This window comes from Lissotriton helveticus, chromosome 1_1, assembly GCF_964261635.1.
Source record: "Lissotriton helveticus chromosome 1_1, aLisHel1.1, whole genome shotgun sequence".
Classification (NCBI taxonomy): domain Eukaryota; kingdom Metazoa; phylum Chordata; class Amphibia; order Caudata; family Salamandridae; genus Lissotriton; species Lissotriton helveticus.
In genome coordinates, this window is record NC_136057.1 from 630,706,231 (window position 1) to 630,723,468 (window position 17,238).

Genomic DNA, 17,238 nt, shown 5'->3' on the forward strand with positions numbered 1-17,238 from the left:
TATTCTAGTGGGCACCCTGTATCAGTCCAAACAACCCTTATGGTGATGGTTGTAAAGTCAACCTTATAGACCAGCTATCCTAGTGGTAGCTTGGACAAAGCAGTCTTAGGCTAAACTCAAGAGGGCATGTGAAGCCAGCTGTTTTACCATATGCAATCCCTTTAATACCAAATGAAAGGACACCACACAGGTTATATATATAAAATATATATGTATTTATTACTAAATTAATCCTCTGAACTCTTTATGAGATCAGAGGCACAAGCACATAACAAGATACTTAATTAACATACAATAAGTTACACAAAATACAGTAGAGCCCTAGGGGCACGTAAAACCATATACTAAAATAGTAGTATAAGAACCACGTCACGAACAAAGGATAGGCCTAGGGCCTAGGGAATCGCTGGGGCTACGCTGTACTACCAAGAGTTAGGAAGCAGGAGGCCCACGGAATGCGTGTGCAGTGTCTTTACACGCACGCAAGTTACCATAGAGTTAGAATGGGAACGAAAGAATTGGAAACTAGTTCTTTTAGGACACTTCCGAATGGACTACGAGAAAGCTACTTGAAACTTGGACACTAGGATAGTCAATACCCACAGGAGTACCGAAATACTCGCGTTACGTCACCCACAGGAAGCGGGTGCATAGGTGTCAAAGTGTGTCGGGTTATGTCGCTGAATCCTATGGAGCCGTGAAGAAAGATGCTGCAGGTGACCAGGAGGGAAGTGTCCGGTTGGATCCAAGGGTGGATCGAGGATGAAGAGTACCTGAAAGCAGAGGGGACAGAGTCTGGGTCTCTAGCCAGTGACCAGGAAGGAACCAGGAAGGAACCAGGCGATGTCGCGAAGCAATCAGGGGATGTCGTGAAGCTTGTCTCTGCAGCCACGTGGACCAGGAGGTGTCGACGACAACCAGGAGCTGGATACGAACTGTCCTACAAAGGCTCTCGCTGTCGGCGGTGTCGGCTTCTGGATTGAAGTCAACAAGCCTTGGCAAAGGCAACCCATGCAGGAATCAAAGATGGCTTCTGGATCAAACCAGCAAGGTCTGATGGGCTTCTCCTTTTCGGGGAAGCATGGGCCAGTCTGGAGCAACCAGACCAGTGGTGTAAATTCATAGGTTCATCATCACAGAGGCCACTAGCCACCGGGCAAGTGACCAGACAGACGCGTCAAGCAGGAAAATGCAGAAGGGCCCTACGCAGAACTCGTGGAGTCTGGAGGGCTGATCTTCGGTGCAGTTGGTGCTCGGGGCTGGGGCTTCTCAATCCCCAATGCACAACTTCGAGGGTGCCTCAGAAATTGTATGGAAAGCAATTCGCTGACTTTCCAAGATGGCCGGTCCCACGTCTCTCGTCGCCTCCACGGGTCTCAGCTTTGCTGTGGCTGTGGATCGGGCTGTTGGAAGTCTGGGTCTTGTCAGGCTCTGTGCTCGGGCTCCGGTGGGAGCATCGACAAAGCAAACTATTGATTGCTTGATGGTGCCTGCTTACACAGGGTGGTTACTCCTTGACCACAAGGGAGATTCTTCAGTCTTCTATCTTCATGTAGAACGTCGAAGGTCCAGAGTTTCGTTTCAAGTTTCAGTCAGGATAAATCTAAAGTCTTGGGACTCAGCTCCTACCTATATACCAAACGTAGGGGCTGGATTACCTGCTAGGTCCCTCCTATGGGTGGGACCAGGGAAGGGGGTGGTTACACCCCTTTCCCTTTGTCCAGTTTCGCGCCAGAGCTGGGGCTGGAGTGCCCCAGCACCGGTTTGAACCGGACTATGCATGGGACACCTTGTGTGCCCCAGGCAGTGTCTCATTTCATTCAGCCCTCCCTGCCCCAATACACTATGGCCTGTCTGGGGTGGTGCTAGCACCTCCCCAGACAGGAAACCTATTGTCCAAGCCACCCTCGCTGGAAGGACTCCCAGCAGCAGGAGGTCAGACTTGTGTCTGTGGCAGCAGTATCCATTTTGTGATGCTGAGACTCTGGTTAACTTTCACCGGGATTAGTAGGAACAACATGTCTTCTCCCTCTAGAGGGTGGAATGCTACCCCCGTCGCCAGAACTGGCGAGGGGGTAGAATTCCAAAGCGTATGACACCTTACCTGACATGTTTTGATAAAGCCAAACCAAAGTTAGCATTTAACCGCGAGGTTCATAAAGCACTTGAGAGTATATGGTATGGCCATACCATAGAACAGCTATAAAGACATGATTCCGAAAGCTGCAGACAGGCTCAGCTCATGCTAGAGCCTCATCTCACATAAAACCAAGCACTCTGCCTTCAGGATTGTTAAGGCCTGCCATAGGAGTGACTTATAGGTGCATATGTGTCTATATATAATGGTAGGTATAGGAATACTATACCCAAGCAAGGGGTGATTACATGACCTTGCCCCAGCTGAGTGATCAGCCAGTTGTGTCAGTTTGGATGGCCATCCAGGGGTGGCATAATACATGCTGCAGCCCCTGGTAGGCCTTGGATGCACCTATGCCCTGGGTACCTAAGGTACACTATACAGGGGCTCATAGGGTGACCCAATGTCCAATTGGAGATGTACCTAAAGCACATGGAGTCCATTTTACAATGAGAGCAGATAGCCTGGGGCCCTGATTAGCAGGATCCCAGGCCAACTAAGTCGAAAACCAGCTAAACACAAAGCAAAAAATCTGGGGTAACCATAGTCAGGTATCCACCTTCCTACACAACCCCCCCCCCCCCCCCAAACGAAAGGAGATAAGGCTATCCTTGACCAGGTAAGCCTATATTGCCTAAGTGGCTATATAAGGAAGTACCTGCACTAGCATGGTTACCCCCTGTCTGTCTCATGGTCCACTAAGCAATCCCTCACCCTAGGGGTATCAGAGGGTCTCCACCATAGGGAATCTCTACCTGTGGTGTGTTTTGGCAAAGTAAAAGGCTGGTGTTAAGATGGAGTACTGAAGTGAGGCTCCACAAATGTAGGGCTCAGATTCCTCCAATCACTATCCACCATGGGTGCCTTTCTTTCCATGACTGAGTTGCACTGTGCTCTCAGGGTCAACCTCTGGCTGCCTACAGCTGGAGGCTGGGTCCCTTTTGTTGGCTTACTGGAGGGACAGGTCAGGTTTGGGGCCTTTGGGTCCCATGTTTGGCTGTGCCCAACAGTGTCCATCTGGGGGAGGTTCCTAACTAGGTGTAAGGGAGATCCCTCAGGAGTTTTTGAAATTTTCACCTTGCTAGGACTGCCAGCTTTGGTGCCCCTAATCTGCTGGGCAGGGGACCCTTTGGGGTCCACTGGCCTCCCTGACCTCTACAGCCCTGGGCTGACTGAGGCAGGGTAGAGAGGGGCAGGTTACCTGCTCCAGACTGGGTCCCACCTTGGAAGGGTCCACTGACATCAGAGGCTCTGTCAGTCCAGGCCTGGCTACCTCTGGGGCAGTTTCTTCAGTTCCCTGATGAGGCTGACTCTCACCTAATGTCTGGTGGGAGGGAGACTTTTCTTCCTCCCCAATACTCTCTGTCTGAGTGGAGTGATCCATCGTTTCAGGCTTCACAACACTAAAATCTGTTTGAGTTTGGGCTGTGACCATCACAGCCCTACCAACCTTTTCAGGAAGGAACTCTGTTTGGCTTCAACTTTCTGGCCATTGATGTAGGGCTCCTGTCTGTACTTGCCCAAAGTGTTGGGACAAGCAGCGAAGTTGGTAAACCCCATGCCATTTTCACAGACAAGAGTAGCTGTGTTAGAGGACCTGGTTAGGCCTGAGTCCACATGAGTTCTCAAAGTAAACCCAGCCAAATTCTTGGGGGCACTCCCACCACCTGGGTGATTACTACTAATAGTAACAGGAGGTCTGGGAGTATTACTTGGGGGAATGTTTTCCTTATTGTTGGCCCTTGTGCAACTGCTGTTTTCCAGTGGCCAGGCTGTTTACATACATGTCAATAAGGTTTCTTAGGGTTAGAGGAAGTGTTTTGGGACCCACCCCCACCATTGGAGATTTGGGGCCCTGTGGAGGACTTGTCTTTTGATTTATCCCCACCTTTCTCTTGAGGCCTGGTAGAATCTTTCCTCTGGTCACCACCCTGATTTGTAGGCCTAATCCTGGTTCTGACCCATTTGTCTGCCCTCTTACCCAATTCTTGTGGAGAGGTCAGGTCTGAGTCCACCAGGTGCTGGTGTAGAAGCTGGTTTTGACAATTACTAAGGACCTGCTCCCTCATAATCAAATTATACAATCCTGTAAAGTCCTGTACTTTGCTGCCCAATAACCAGCCCTCCAGAGCCTTAGTAGCACAATCTACAAAATCGGTCCAGTCCTGAGTCTGTCTCCTGGGTATCCCTGAACAACAACCTATATTGCTCAGTGGTTAAGCCAAACCCATCAATTAGAGCACTCTTCAGGGCTGAGTAGTTTTTAGCATCCTCATCACTAACTGTGAGGAGCGTATCTCTACCTTATTCTGAAAAGGAGAGCCACAAGATTGCTGCCCACTGACTTTGGGGTACCTGCTGTACTTTGCAGGCCCTCTCCAAAGCAGTTATCCATTTGTGGATGTCATCCCATCTTTGTAGGGGGGCACAATCTTACTTAGGTTTCTATTATCATAGGACCTATCTTTATCCTTATGGATATTGCTGCCACCAGTGGACTCTAGTCCACTTAACTTTTGCTCTCTTGCATGAGCAAGTTTTGCTTGGGCTAGGGCAAGTTGTTCCCTCTCAAACCTGATTTGGACTTCCCTCATCCTAGCCTGGTGTTCTCTCCTCTGAGGAGAAGTCATTCCCCTCTGAGAACCCCTTGAAGCATTGGAGCTGAGAGACTCCCTGGAGTGGGATCTTTCCCTCCTATACCTCTGGTTAAGTCTACTGATAGGTCTGTATTGGGCTTGCCCCTCTCCAGCCCCATGTAGGCTTAGGTTAGCCTGGCTAAGTCTCCTAACTTGGACCTGGCTGCCCTCCCCATCTTCAGAGTCTTCTGGCTCCACATCATCCTCATTTTCTATGACAGTAGGATCAGTGGTATCCTCTACTGAGGGCAGGACCTCATAAGCATTGCCTGTAAGACCTGAGCTAGAGGCCTTATGAACATCATAACCTTCTAGGAATTCTATCAGGTGCTGGAGGGTAGGTTTAGAACCTTGTTTCATCCTCCTTGTGGTACACAAGTGTCTCAGCTATTGGAAGTTGAGTATTTCATATCTGGAGGGTGCCCTTGGAGGGTCACTCCCCAAAGGTAGAGGCACACTTGGCTCACCTGTGGCAGACATGATCTAGTGAGGTGTGGTGTGTGCACCTACCTACACTGAGTGTTTCCTACTAAACCTCTCTAGGAGTTGTAGTCAGGGTGTGCTCGGCCCTTTGGTCTACAACAACTAAGTTAAGTAGAACTTAAGTGTTATAAGTCTTGTTATATGTACCTATGGTACCTAATGTGATCTTTCAAATGATATCTCAAAGATTAAAATTGGTAAAACAACAGCAAGCTCAAATCCCACCGCTGCCACCAATGTGAGAAGTTGGCCTGATATGTGATGTCCACTATTCTAGTGGACACCCTGTATCAGTCCAAACAACCCTTATGGTGATGGTTGTAAAGTCAACCTTATAGACCAGCTATCCTAGTGGTAGCATGGACAAATAAATCTTAGGCTAAACTGAAGAGGGCATGTGAAGCCAGGTGTTTTACCATATGCAATCCCTTTAATACCAAATGAAAGGACACCACACAGGTTATATATAAAATATATATGTATTTATTACTAAATTAATCCTCTGAACTCTTTATGAGATCAGAGGCACAAGCACATAACAAGATACTTAATTAACATACAATAAGTTGCACAAAATACAGTAGAGCCCTAGGGGCACGTAAAACCATATACTAAAGAACCACGTCACGAACAAAGGATAGGCCTAGGGCCTAGGGAATCGCTGGGGCTACGCTGTACTACCAAGAGTTAGGAAGCAGGAGGCCCACGGGATGTGTGTGCAGTGTCTTTACACACACGCAAGTTACCATAGAGTTAGAATGGGAACGAAAGAATTGGAAGCTAGTTCTTTTAGGACACTTCCGAATGGACTAGGAGAAAGCTACTTGAAACTTGGACACTAGGATAGTCAATACCCAGAGGAGTACCGAAATACTCGCGTTACCTCACCCGCAGGAAGCGGGTGCATAGGTGTCAAAGTGTGTCGGGTTTCGTCGCTGAATCCTATGGAGCCGTGAAGAAAGATGCTGCAGGCGACCAGGAGGGAAGTGTCCGGTTGGATCCAAGGGCGGATCGAGGATGAAGAGTACGTGAAAGCAGGGGGACAGAGTCTGGGTCACTAGCCAGTGACCAGGAAGGAGCCAGGAAGGAACTAGGCGATGTCGCAAAGCAATCAGGTGATGTCGTGAAGCTTGTCTCTGCAGCCACGAGGACCAGGAGTTGTCGACGACAACCAGGAGCTGGATACAAACTGTCCCACGAAGGCTCTCGCTGTCGGCGGTGTCGGCTTCCGGATTGGAGTCAACAAGCCTTGGCAAAGGCAACCCACGCAGGAATCGAAGATGGCTTCTGGATCAGACCAGCAAGGTCAGCTGCAACAATAATTAACGCACCAATGTATGCTGTCTTTTTATATTAGCCAGGACCTATGTTTGGTCGTAATATTGCACATGTTGTTTACACAGTATCCCTATACATCTGATGTCTGGTGTGTGACTCTCCTTATTGATCTGTTAGTTCTGTGCACTCCCCTTACTTGTTACTTCTTTGTTTATGATTTAGAAGTGCCTATTAGTTACCTACTCTACTCTCAGTCGACGTACATATCTGTGACTTTCCCATCAGCAGCTCATATGCGCCTCAATCTTGACAATCATATTGACCACAGTTATTTTCCCACACCGACCACTATTATTTTCCTACACCTTCATAACGTCCTGCCCTGCTGTCTATTCAACCTTACCATATCTTAACTAATCTTGCTCACTGCTTACCGTCACTTCTTCACCACAACTGGTCTAGCCTTTATGCACTCCTTACTACGCACCATCTTCAACCCAACTGTTAACCTGACACTAAATGTCTCTTACAATGTACCACCACAAACCCCTCGACACTGCACTTATGAATTATGGCCCTAACTCATGGACCATTGTGTAGCCTGAAAATGTCTCCAACAACGCAAAAAAGAATCTCAATCTCTATACTTATACAAGCGAACGACCCTCACCTCACCATTTTTGATCAACACTTCCAGCCATTTTTCCATCCACTCACACTACAGGGCCATCTTTCTCAACCGCCTTCCTCCCCCTTACCTCTGACCATCAACCCTGAACCGCCCTGCCTCCTTCCCCCCACAAATTCACCATCCAACTCTGAGACACCCCCTGATGCTACTAACAACTGTGACACCTTCTTCTATACCAAATACCCACAAATGCCCACTGGAAGGACTTCCCTTGTTCTCACCCCAACCAGCAGTAACACAGTAACAAATCTCGACAATAATCACCACAAGCCTAGTGATGTGGGCCCCAACTTTAGACTATTATCTGAACTATCAACTGAACCCCACTAATACAGACCCTATTCAGCCCACAGACTATCTACAATCCTAGTCCCAACGACAAGGAATTTCCCCATAGAACAGCGCTCTCTGCTCCATTATTCCCAGGACTTGCTGAAAATCCTTCCACTCTCAATGTTAGAAGCATCAACAAAATACTCACACAGATCATGTACTGAATGGAGCAAAAACTTGATTCTCTTGCGAATTACATACCACACCTAAGACAAGAATTATCTACCCAAGCTAAGTTATCCCGCGATCCCAGTTTCGGAAGTTATAATTTGCCTACATACACAGGTTCTCCTACGGCCCTAAAATGCTTCCCATGGCCCTCCACTCTCTGGTCTTGTCTGTCCCATGGACCCCACCGTGGTCTCTGCCCTTTATCAGAACCTGAAGCTGATGCCTTCAGCGAATTCTACCGCACTAAGATCCAGGCTAGGGTTCCAAAAACCCCCTCCACAATCCCTGTGATTGTAAGCACTAAGAAAATCCCTATAATTACTAACAATCCCAGACCTCCCGCTCAATTCACCACAATTCAAACAGCACATTCCACTAATGATAATCCCTGCCCTTTCTCATGAATGCTTCTCAACTGTAGATCAGCAGCCCAACACGCCAGTGGCGTCACTAGGGGGGTGCGGGGGGGTGCGGACCACACCGGGTGACACCATCCAAAGGGGTGACACCATGGTCCGTGCCAACAATAATCTTGGCCGGCGGCCGGGTAAGGTTTGACAGACAGTAATATTATTTTGCATTTTGGTTTCCCGGAGTCCGTGACACCAAAATGCAAAATAATATTTTTGTCTGTTGAACCTTACCCGGCCGCCGGCCAAAATTATTGTCCCAATTAGCATCCGGACGTCAATGACGTTCGAAACGTCACTCACGTCGTGACGTGGCTCCCGGACCTGACGTTTTAAAAATCCAAATGCTACAAGTAACAGCGCGGGCTGCTAATGCTCTCCAGAAGCCCGGCCTCCTGGCTCATCGTGCCAGGCAACGAGGGCTCCTGTTTCCTGCCCTTGGCAGTCGGAGCACAGAGCAGCATATTATTCTGGGAGGCGGAATGCTGAAGCAGAGGCAGCGCTGCCCATGCCTGTCTCCACAGTGACGGATGGCTTTCTCCGAGTCCTACCTGCCTCTCCTAACGCCCCAGGGTGACACATTCAGAGGGCCCCTCCCCAAACACCCTTCCTGCAGTAGCGATCCTCGAGCCCCAAAAAGTTTATTTATTATTTTTTATATAGCGCAGACTTTACCCGAAGGCGTCAGAGCGCTTCACAATAGGAACTCTGTTAAATGATGATTAGAAAATAACAAGTGAACAAATTACAGAAGCAAACGTTAAGTTACATGTGGCAAAAGTGACAAGCAAGGCAGCCAGTCAGGAGGCTGGCGGCAGTTTTGTTTTTCAGAGCGCGCCCGTCTCTGGCAGAGCAGACAGTACTTTTTCTTCACTTGCGAGCTGGAGTCGCACTCAGACTTTGCTGGACAAGACATTGAGGTAGGAGGCAGCCGTGGATTTTAGTTTTAATTTGAAGTCGTGCATCATACGGCCCACCCACACTCGCAGCATTCACCTGCCAAGACGTTCACACACGTTGGTTAAAAGAGGCACACCCTGTTGGTTCATGAACCTAATTGGCTCATTTGTTGGAGGCTCGCAGGCGGGAGGCCGGGGCTCACTTATCCAGTCATGCTGGGGTCCCGCTTCTGAAATTCATGCCCTCGATCATCTAAAAAAAAGTTTTTGAAAATAATGGAGGGCAACCATCATGCATTCATTTAGATATTATTTTGCCCGGCCTGGTTATATTGCACCCTGAGACTTTGAAATAGCAGTTACATATTACATCACATCGGAGGCCTCCTGGAAAAATCGAGTTCTAACTGTGCACCAGCAGGAGTCCTCTTTAAACAGCAAATGGCGAATCATGGGGCATTGGTTCATTTTTCTTTTTCATTTTGTTTTCAATGACGGGTGCATGGAAACTTTTGTCTGAACTGCATTATGGGGTTTAAGGTCATAGTTTATTGTTAATTTGGGCAGCATTCACTGCATTGTGTGCTTTTTACAATTGTGATTATCACTATTCATTTGCATAATTGACTGAGAAGTGCTTGGTATATTTTTCACGTAGTAGGCATGGTGAGTGAGCACAATATGATTCACTGCAGAGGGTCACGTATTTCTTGGCACAATTTGTGGTCACGTGTTTGTAGAGGAACTGCGCCACATGTTTAAAAGGATTGTTTCTACCTGTGTTACCACAAATTTGCTATCAGTTTGCTTGGTGGATAACTTTGTTTGTTTTAGGGATGGTGTAATGGGGGGCTAAGCTGCCAACATTGGCACATGGTGTGAATCTGCTGGTTTCCACATTGGATCTTATCTCTACTTGCATTGTAAGTCGACCGTTTGCCTATGTTTGGTTTACTTTAAGTTTCATGGTTGCTTTTACTCAGGCCACCGCTCAGCACAGGCGCATTGATTGGCCGAGCAGCTGTTCGCAGGCCCCTGTTAGCGCACTTTAGTTCAATTACTTCTTATAGTTTCTTGTTGCTCAAATGGGTGTAATTTCTGATATTTATGTTTCTCTATATGTTTCGTTGCTTGATTTTTGCTCGTGAGAAATTGTCACTCATAGTCGTTGAAATGTCACTCATAATTACACTGAAATTATAAAAATGTCACACATAGCAATCTGAAACCTTGGCAGCTATGGCAGCCTAGGGTGCCAATCACTCTGCACGTGATCACAGGGAAGCGCGCCTTAATAGAAAACGACGACGATAAGCTGCGAAAGACATCTTGGTGTGTTTATTAGTGATTCACCAGGCTTTGCTGCCAGCTCTCGAGTGCACCATTCATCAATCTATTCTATTTAATTTTCAGACACAAATGCAAGCTTACCGTAGCGCAATTACCTCGCTGCTGCAGCTCCTTGTTATAGCACGCCTGGGGGTGGTCGGAGGTCCCTAATTATGCGTGACTAATGCATTTAATGCGGTGATGCGGACACCTGCACTGGAATGAGTTAGTGTCACGATAAATGCGTGATACTTGGCAGGGCTGAATTGTGAGCAAACAAAATACATGAGGTTGGTAGCAAACGGTGCAATACAGGAGGTAAAAGTGACATGTGTACAGGTTACAAGAGAAAACAGTACAATTAGAGGTATAATCTGGCAGACACTCAAGCACAAGAACAAACGTTACGTAGGCAATGGTGGCACCTGTGCAAGTATCTAAAGCAAACAAAATGTGAGAGGTAGCAAACAGTGTGCTACAAGAGAAAAGTGGCATGCTAAATACTCCAAGGCCTCAAAAATCTTACCCGACCCAACACCAAGAAAGGGGAGGATGGATTCCGCCCCTGAGATTCTTGCCATGCGGGCAAGAGGAATCATTTCAGGAAAACCAAAGGAAAAAGAAGTCCCTGAAGGCTGAACTCTGGCTAACCGACCCAGGGAAGTGAACCAGGGTTTTACAGCGCCAGGTGCACGCTTGTCTTCCTCTGCAGCTGGTAAGTGGCACCCCCATTATTCCCTTCGCTGTGTTTGAATGTATGCCCTTTGAGGATTACAACCTGTGCTCCTTGTGTCTGAGCGTCTGATATACCCAGGAAACTGCTTTGGTCTGTAGTTGCGCTATTTTGTGCAAGCGTAACGTACTGCCCACTGGCTATGAGTTGCACATGGGTGTCATGTTTCCATAAGTTACTGTGTGCATCTTTCTGAGTCCGTGCAGATGTAACATGCTATGCCCGGAAACAGTGTAGCCCTGAACAGGCATGTAGGGTTCTTGTGCTGTCAGTAAACCTGTGTCTAACTGGGCATGGGTAGACTGGTGCCATGCGTAGTGTGTGTGTCCTGTACTGTCCAGGACATGTGTGTAGCTGCACATGACACGCGGGTGCCATGTGCATTTTAGTCCCTTTGTAAAGCTGTGTAAGGGTATCTGGGGGGCATCATGGGTTCATGATGTAAGTCATGAGGGGGTGACACCATGAGTTACCCGCACTGGGTCACACCAACCCTAGTGACGCCACTGCAACACGCTACAGATATCGGGGAATCTATACTCAGTGAAGAAATTGATATTGCTTTCCTCACAGAATCCTGGCTTAATGACTTCTTAACCCCCAAACTTGACCTGCTGACTCCATCTGGGTACACCATCATTAGACCTGGCTGACCTAATAGAACAGGTGGATGTCTGGCCATAATTCACAAAGTAGAAATACATATTTCCACTTTAAATAATGCAGAATACTCGACTTTCAAATACCTTTATGTTGAACTTAAAAGCAAAGGCTCCCTCCCCCCATCAACCTTCACACCATCTACCACCCTCCTGGTGATCACGCCGTCTTCGCAGAAGAGTTGTCTGACCTAATAACTCAGTTCTCCTTAACTGACATGAAGAATGTGTTCTTGGGCGACTTCAACATTCATTAGAACAACTCTGAAGACACCACAGTCTGGCTACTAGCGACCCTTCTTGTAATAAACAACTTTAAACAATTGTGCAAAGAACCAACACACATCAAAGACTCCACTCTAGATACGATTATCACTAATAAATAACTGGTCTCGCTCCGTTCCATTTCACTTATTGACTGGTCTGACCATCATCTCATACTGTTCAATATCAATACGCCGGTCGGACCCCACCTAGATTTAAGAATGAAACCCAAACAGTGGACCAGAAACCTCAAACAAGTCCCTGTAGCTGAACTAGAATCCAAGATTTGTGAACAACTACAGCATCACCCCCTCACGCATACCGCTGATGATCTCACAACCCACTATAACACAGCAATGTCGAAAGTTCTTGACCAAGTAGCACTGCACAAACTAAAACAAATGAGTTCAATCCAATCAAAATCCTGGTTTCACTAAGATCTCAACAACGAAAGAAGACAACTCAGACCAGCAGAAAGGACATGGAGACAAAACTCTTTGACATCCCACCTAGCCCTACTCAGAACTTCAAGGCTGTCATATAAAAAACACATTTTTAGAGAAAAGCCTCTTTCTTCCGCAACCAACTGTACCGTGCAAAGAATAGACCTAGGGAGCTCTTTAACATTGTCAAACGACAAACCTCGACTTCACCCCCACATGAAATAATCGACACTAATGTACGCTGTGAAGAAATTGCCAGCTTTTTCATGAACAAAATCACAAAAATTGAGCAATCCTTTTTACAATTCACTAATCTACCCTCCACCTTAACCATCCTCACTGACCCACCTCCCTCCATGACAGCTCCTCCCTTAGAACTCACAAATGATCAAATGGCACCAAAAGGAACTAACGGCAACCATAATCACACCCAACTGAAAACCAATATTAACTGGTCTGACTTTAATCCCATGACAGAAATTGAGATCTTCGATATAATCACAAAATTAAATCCTACCTCACACTTTAAGGATCCCCTCCCATCCACGATTGTACAAAATCTCAATCATATCATAGCACCGTACTGGACAGAAATCGTCAAAGCATCTCTCGCCTCGGGCTGTGTCCCTGACTCCCTTCAACTAGGACAAATCACACCCATTCTCAAAAACCCCAAGGCTGACCCTAATGATCTCAATAGCCTCAGACGTATCTCCAACCTCCCGTTCTTAGCTAAAACAATGGGAAAATGTGTCCTTTAACAACTTAACCATCATATAGGGGAATTCAACCTCCACAGTACCTTCCAATCAGGATTCAGGAAAGGCTGCAGCACTGAAACTGCCATGCTCAATATCTCAGCAACATCCACAGATCGCTAGACAATAGTGACGCATGTCTGCTTATCCTACTTGACTTATCAGCGGCGTTTGATACTATAAATCACCCAGCCTTACTTGAATCACTGAAGATCCGCTCTGGTATCAGTGGCACAGACTTAAAATGGTTCACATCATACCAACAACACCGATCACAACAAATCAAAATCAACTCCTGTCTATCTAAATCCACACGTATCACACTTGGTATTCCCCAGGGCTCAATTCTCTCCCCTTCCCTTTTTAACCTCTTCCTGGAACCCCTTACAATCATCCTGAAGCAAGCAGGGATCAAATATCACCTATATGTTAATGACACCCAACTCTATTACAAAATCAAATCACCTGGTGACATCCTACATATTGATGTCACTCTGAGCAAGATAAAATCTTGGTTTCACTCTAACTACTTAAAGCTAAACCCCAACAAAACAGAAATCATTCTGTTCTCCCCTAAATGCAACCACCTACCTATCCACGAATGGCTCAGGAACTTGAATGCATTAAATTGTTCTCTCACTCTGTCCAACTCTGCAAAGTCCCTAGACTTTATCCTGGACAACAGCATGTCAATGAAGAATCACATGAAATACTCAGCCAAAGGAGCACTCTTCACACTAAAAAAACCTCAAGAAAATTAAACCGTTAATTCCCTCTGATGATTGATTTCAAGATGGTTGTCCTATGTCTCATCCTCTACAAACTGGACTATGGTAATGCCATCCTCACAGGGACGCCAAAAACTCACCTCGCACCCCCTTAGATCAGCTCTAAACATGGTGGGCCAGCTCATAACAGGTGTTAAGCGGTTTGAACAATCTAACACCAGCCCTCAAGATCCTCAGTTGGTTACCCATCGAAGGAGGATGTACTTTCAAGACTACCTGCATCACTCACAAAGCCCTTCACTCACATACCCCCAACTATTTAGACCACAAGCTAATGAAAGCGGGAAGAACCAGAACTTTGAGAAACTCCAACTCACTTCTCATCGTACCTCCCAAACTAAAAAAGAAATTAATCCAGACTGGCTCTTTTTCTGGAAATGCACCCAGCATATGGAACTCTCTTTCTAGGAAACTACGATGCAACCCCTCCTTCTCGCTTCAAAAGAGACCTGAAACTAGTCCTCCTCAACAAATACTTTAACACCTAAGCTTACTGAACTTTGTTATTATCTCTTTTTATAGGTCGAGACCCTCTGTGTTAGTCGGTTGTATGTTTATGTCTGTTGTCGATTAGGTCTTTTTCTTCCTTAACACACATTGTTCTTATTGCCTGCATTCGGTAAATTAACGCTCATTGACTGATTTTATTTGTATATTTTTACCTGTGTTCCTTAAATCTTATATGTCTTGCATCATATGGTAAGCGACTTGTTTATAATGGGTTCTTCTCTCATTCATGTAAAGAGCTCTGAGGCCCTCGGGTCTAGATAGTGCTACTTAAAATCTACAAAATAAATAAATAAATAAGCATAGCTTGAAAGGGGGCCTTATTTATAAGGCAGCGTTAAGCCACTTTAAGTGGATTAACGCTGCTTTGTAAATAAGGCAAAGCCCCTATCACCACAGGAACATCCTAAAAAGTGACGTTCCTATGGTGATATGGGCTTGTACATATACCCCAAGTATGATGTTCCCAATAAGACAAAGGTATTCCCATGAGTGCATACAGTCTGTATAGTAAAGGAGGTAGAGGTGTTGTGTATGTATGGAATGTGTTAATATTCCCATCTACAGACGGAAAATCGACCCAAGAATAAAAGACTTCAAAGCTGTAAGCATCGACGGCTACAAAAACAAAGCTAAAAACACCACCTGCATTAGTAAGTCCATGATATGTTACATGTGCATGGACAGCAGGTCTGCAGTTAACAGAATGGAAACTGGTGTTGCAGCCATAAGGAAAACAGAAAGGGAAACCAATGGCAACACAAAAATTAGTTCTTGTTTTAAACTTTTCAAGCTTGAACAAATGACAGAATTTGATGCTTTGGAAACACTGTGGAGGATTAATCCCTAACACCACGGATGTCTCAGTTAAGAGGTTTAAGGGCTATTATGGACACATACAAGCACTATTTAGGAGACCCGTGAACAAGTACCGGACCAAACGTTGGAGGCATAATGTTGCATGGATTCTGTTTTTGGAACAGAACTATGCCTGGGATCACAGAACGTCAATATGTAGGGACCGAGTCACCATACCACATCAGTACCTATGCACCCCAATCCAGACTAGCTCATAGTGCCTCACCTGCATTTCTAGCCTTCCCAGAATAGCAGATAAGTTGGCACACCAGGACACAAAACTCTAGTCCCCTCAGGGAACCATAGTATCAGGTCATCACCTTACATTCTCTCACTAATGCATGCCCACAATAAATAGAAGCAATACGTGAAAACAGTTTACAACGTTTATTGAAACTATAATGCTCTATTATGAAACAACTGTTCTGCAATTAGAAAGCATACAAAACTTAGTAATGTAATTAGCATCAACAATAAACTACACAATGGCAGGCCCTATCATTGTTATTGGTTTATCTGCCTAAGCCTAGCCTCACAATAATATGGAAAAGATCTCCTGGATGGTAACTGGCCCCATACGTGGCATTTGCTTTTAGATGGTCTGCATCTCAGATTGAGCAGAGCTAGCGCTCTGGTTCCAGGACCTCTTCTCTGCTAGAAATCCTCCCCTCTATTGCAAACAAGCATTTGCAATGCAATAGGTCTTGCATTAATTACGTTTGAGCTATTGGCATTGCTAAATATTGCAACACCAATTGCAACAAAAGTCTATAAATTGAAGGCCAAAAAAATGTGTATTTATTTTTGTAGCAATGGTGGAATACTGCGCTTTAGATGAATATGTTTAAAAGTAAAGTGCGCCATACTGCGATTGCTACAATAGTTAATTGTGGATGTGTTAACAATTGATGTGTGCACTGATGGCTGGTGGTTTGTGAGCCTGTAGAAATTGTGCACTGATGGCTGGTGGTGTGTGTGCCTGGTGGAAGTGTGCACTGCCGGCTGGTGGTGCATGTGCCTCATGGAAGTGTGCACTAACGGCTGGTGGTGTGTGTGTCTGTAGAAATTGTGCACTGATGGCTGGTGGTGTGTGTGTGCCTGGTGAAAGTGTGCACTGACGGCTGGTGGTGTGTGTGTGCCTGGGGAAAGCGTGCACTGATGTCTGGTGGTGTGTGCCTGGTGGAAGCGTGCACTGACGGTTGGTGGTGTTTATGCCCGGTGAAAGCGTACACTGACGGTTGGTGATGTTTTTGCCCGGTGAAAGCGTGCACTGACGACTGATGGTGTCTGTGCCTGGTGAAAGTGTGCACTGATGGTGTGGTTGTGTGTGTGGTTGTGTGTGTGTGGTTGTGGTTGTGTGTGTGGTTGTGTGTGTGTGATTGTGTATGGTTGTGTGTGTGTGGTTGTACGTGTGGTTGTATGTGTGGTTGTGTGTGTGGTTGTGCGTGTGGTTGTGTGTGTGGTTGTGTGTGTGGTTCTGGTTGTGTGTGTGGTTGTGTGTATGGTTTTGTATGTGTGTGATTGTGTGTGTGTGGTTGTTTGTGTGGTTGTGTGTGGTTGTGGTTGTGTGTGGAGTTGTGTGTGGTTGTGTGTGTGGTTGTGTGTGGTTGTGTGTGTGGTTGTATGTGTGGTTGTATGTGTGCTTGTGGTTGTGTATGTGTGGTTGTGTGTGTGGTTGTGGTTGTGTGTGTGTGGTTGTGTGTGTGTGTGGTTGTGTGTGGTTGTGTGTGGTTGTATGTGTGGCTGTGTGTGGGGTTGAGTGTGTGTGTGGTTGTGTGTGTGTGGTTGTGTGTGTGGTTGTGTGTGTGGTTGTGTGTGTGGTTGTGTATGTGTGTGGTTGTGTGTGTGGTTGTGGTTGTGT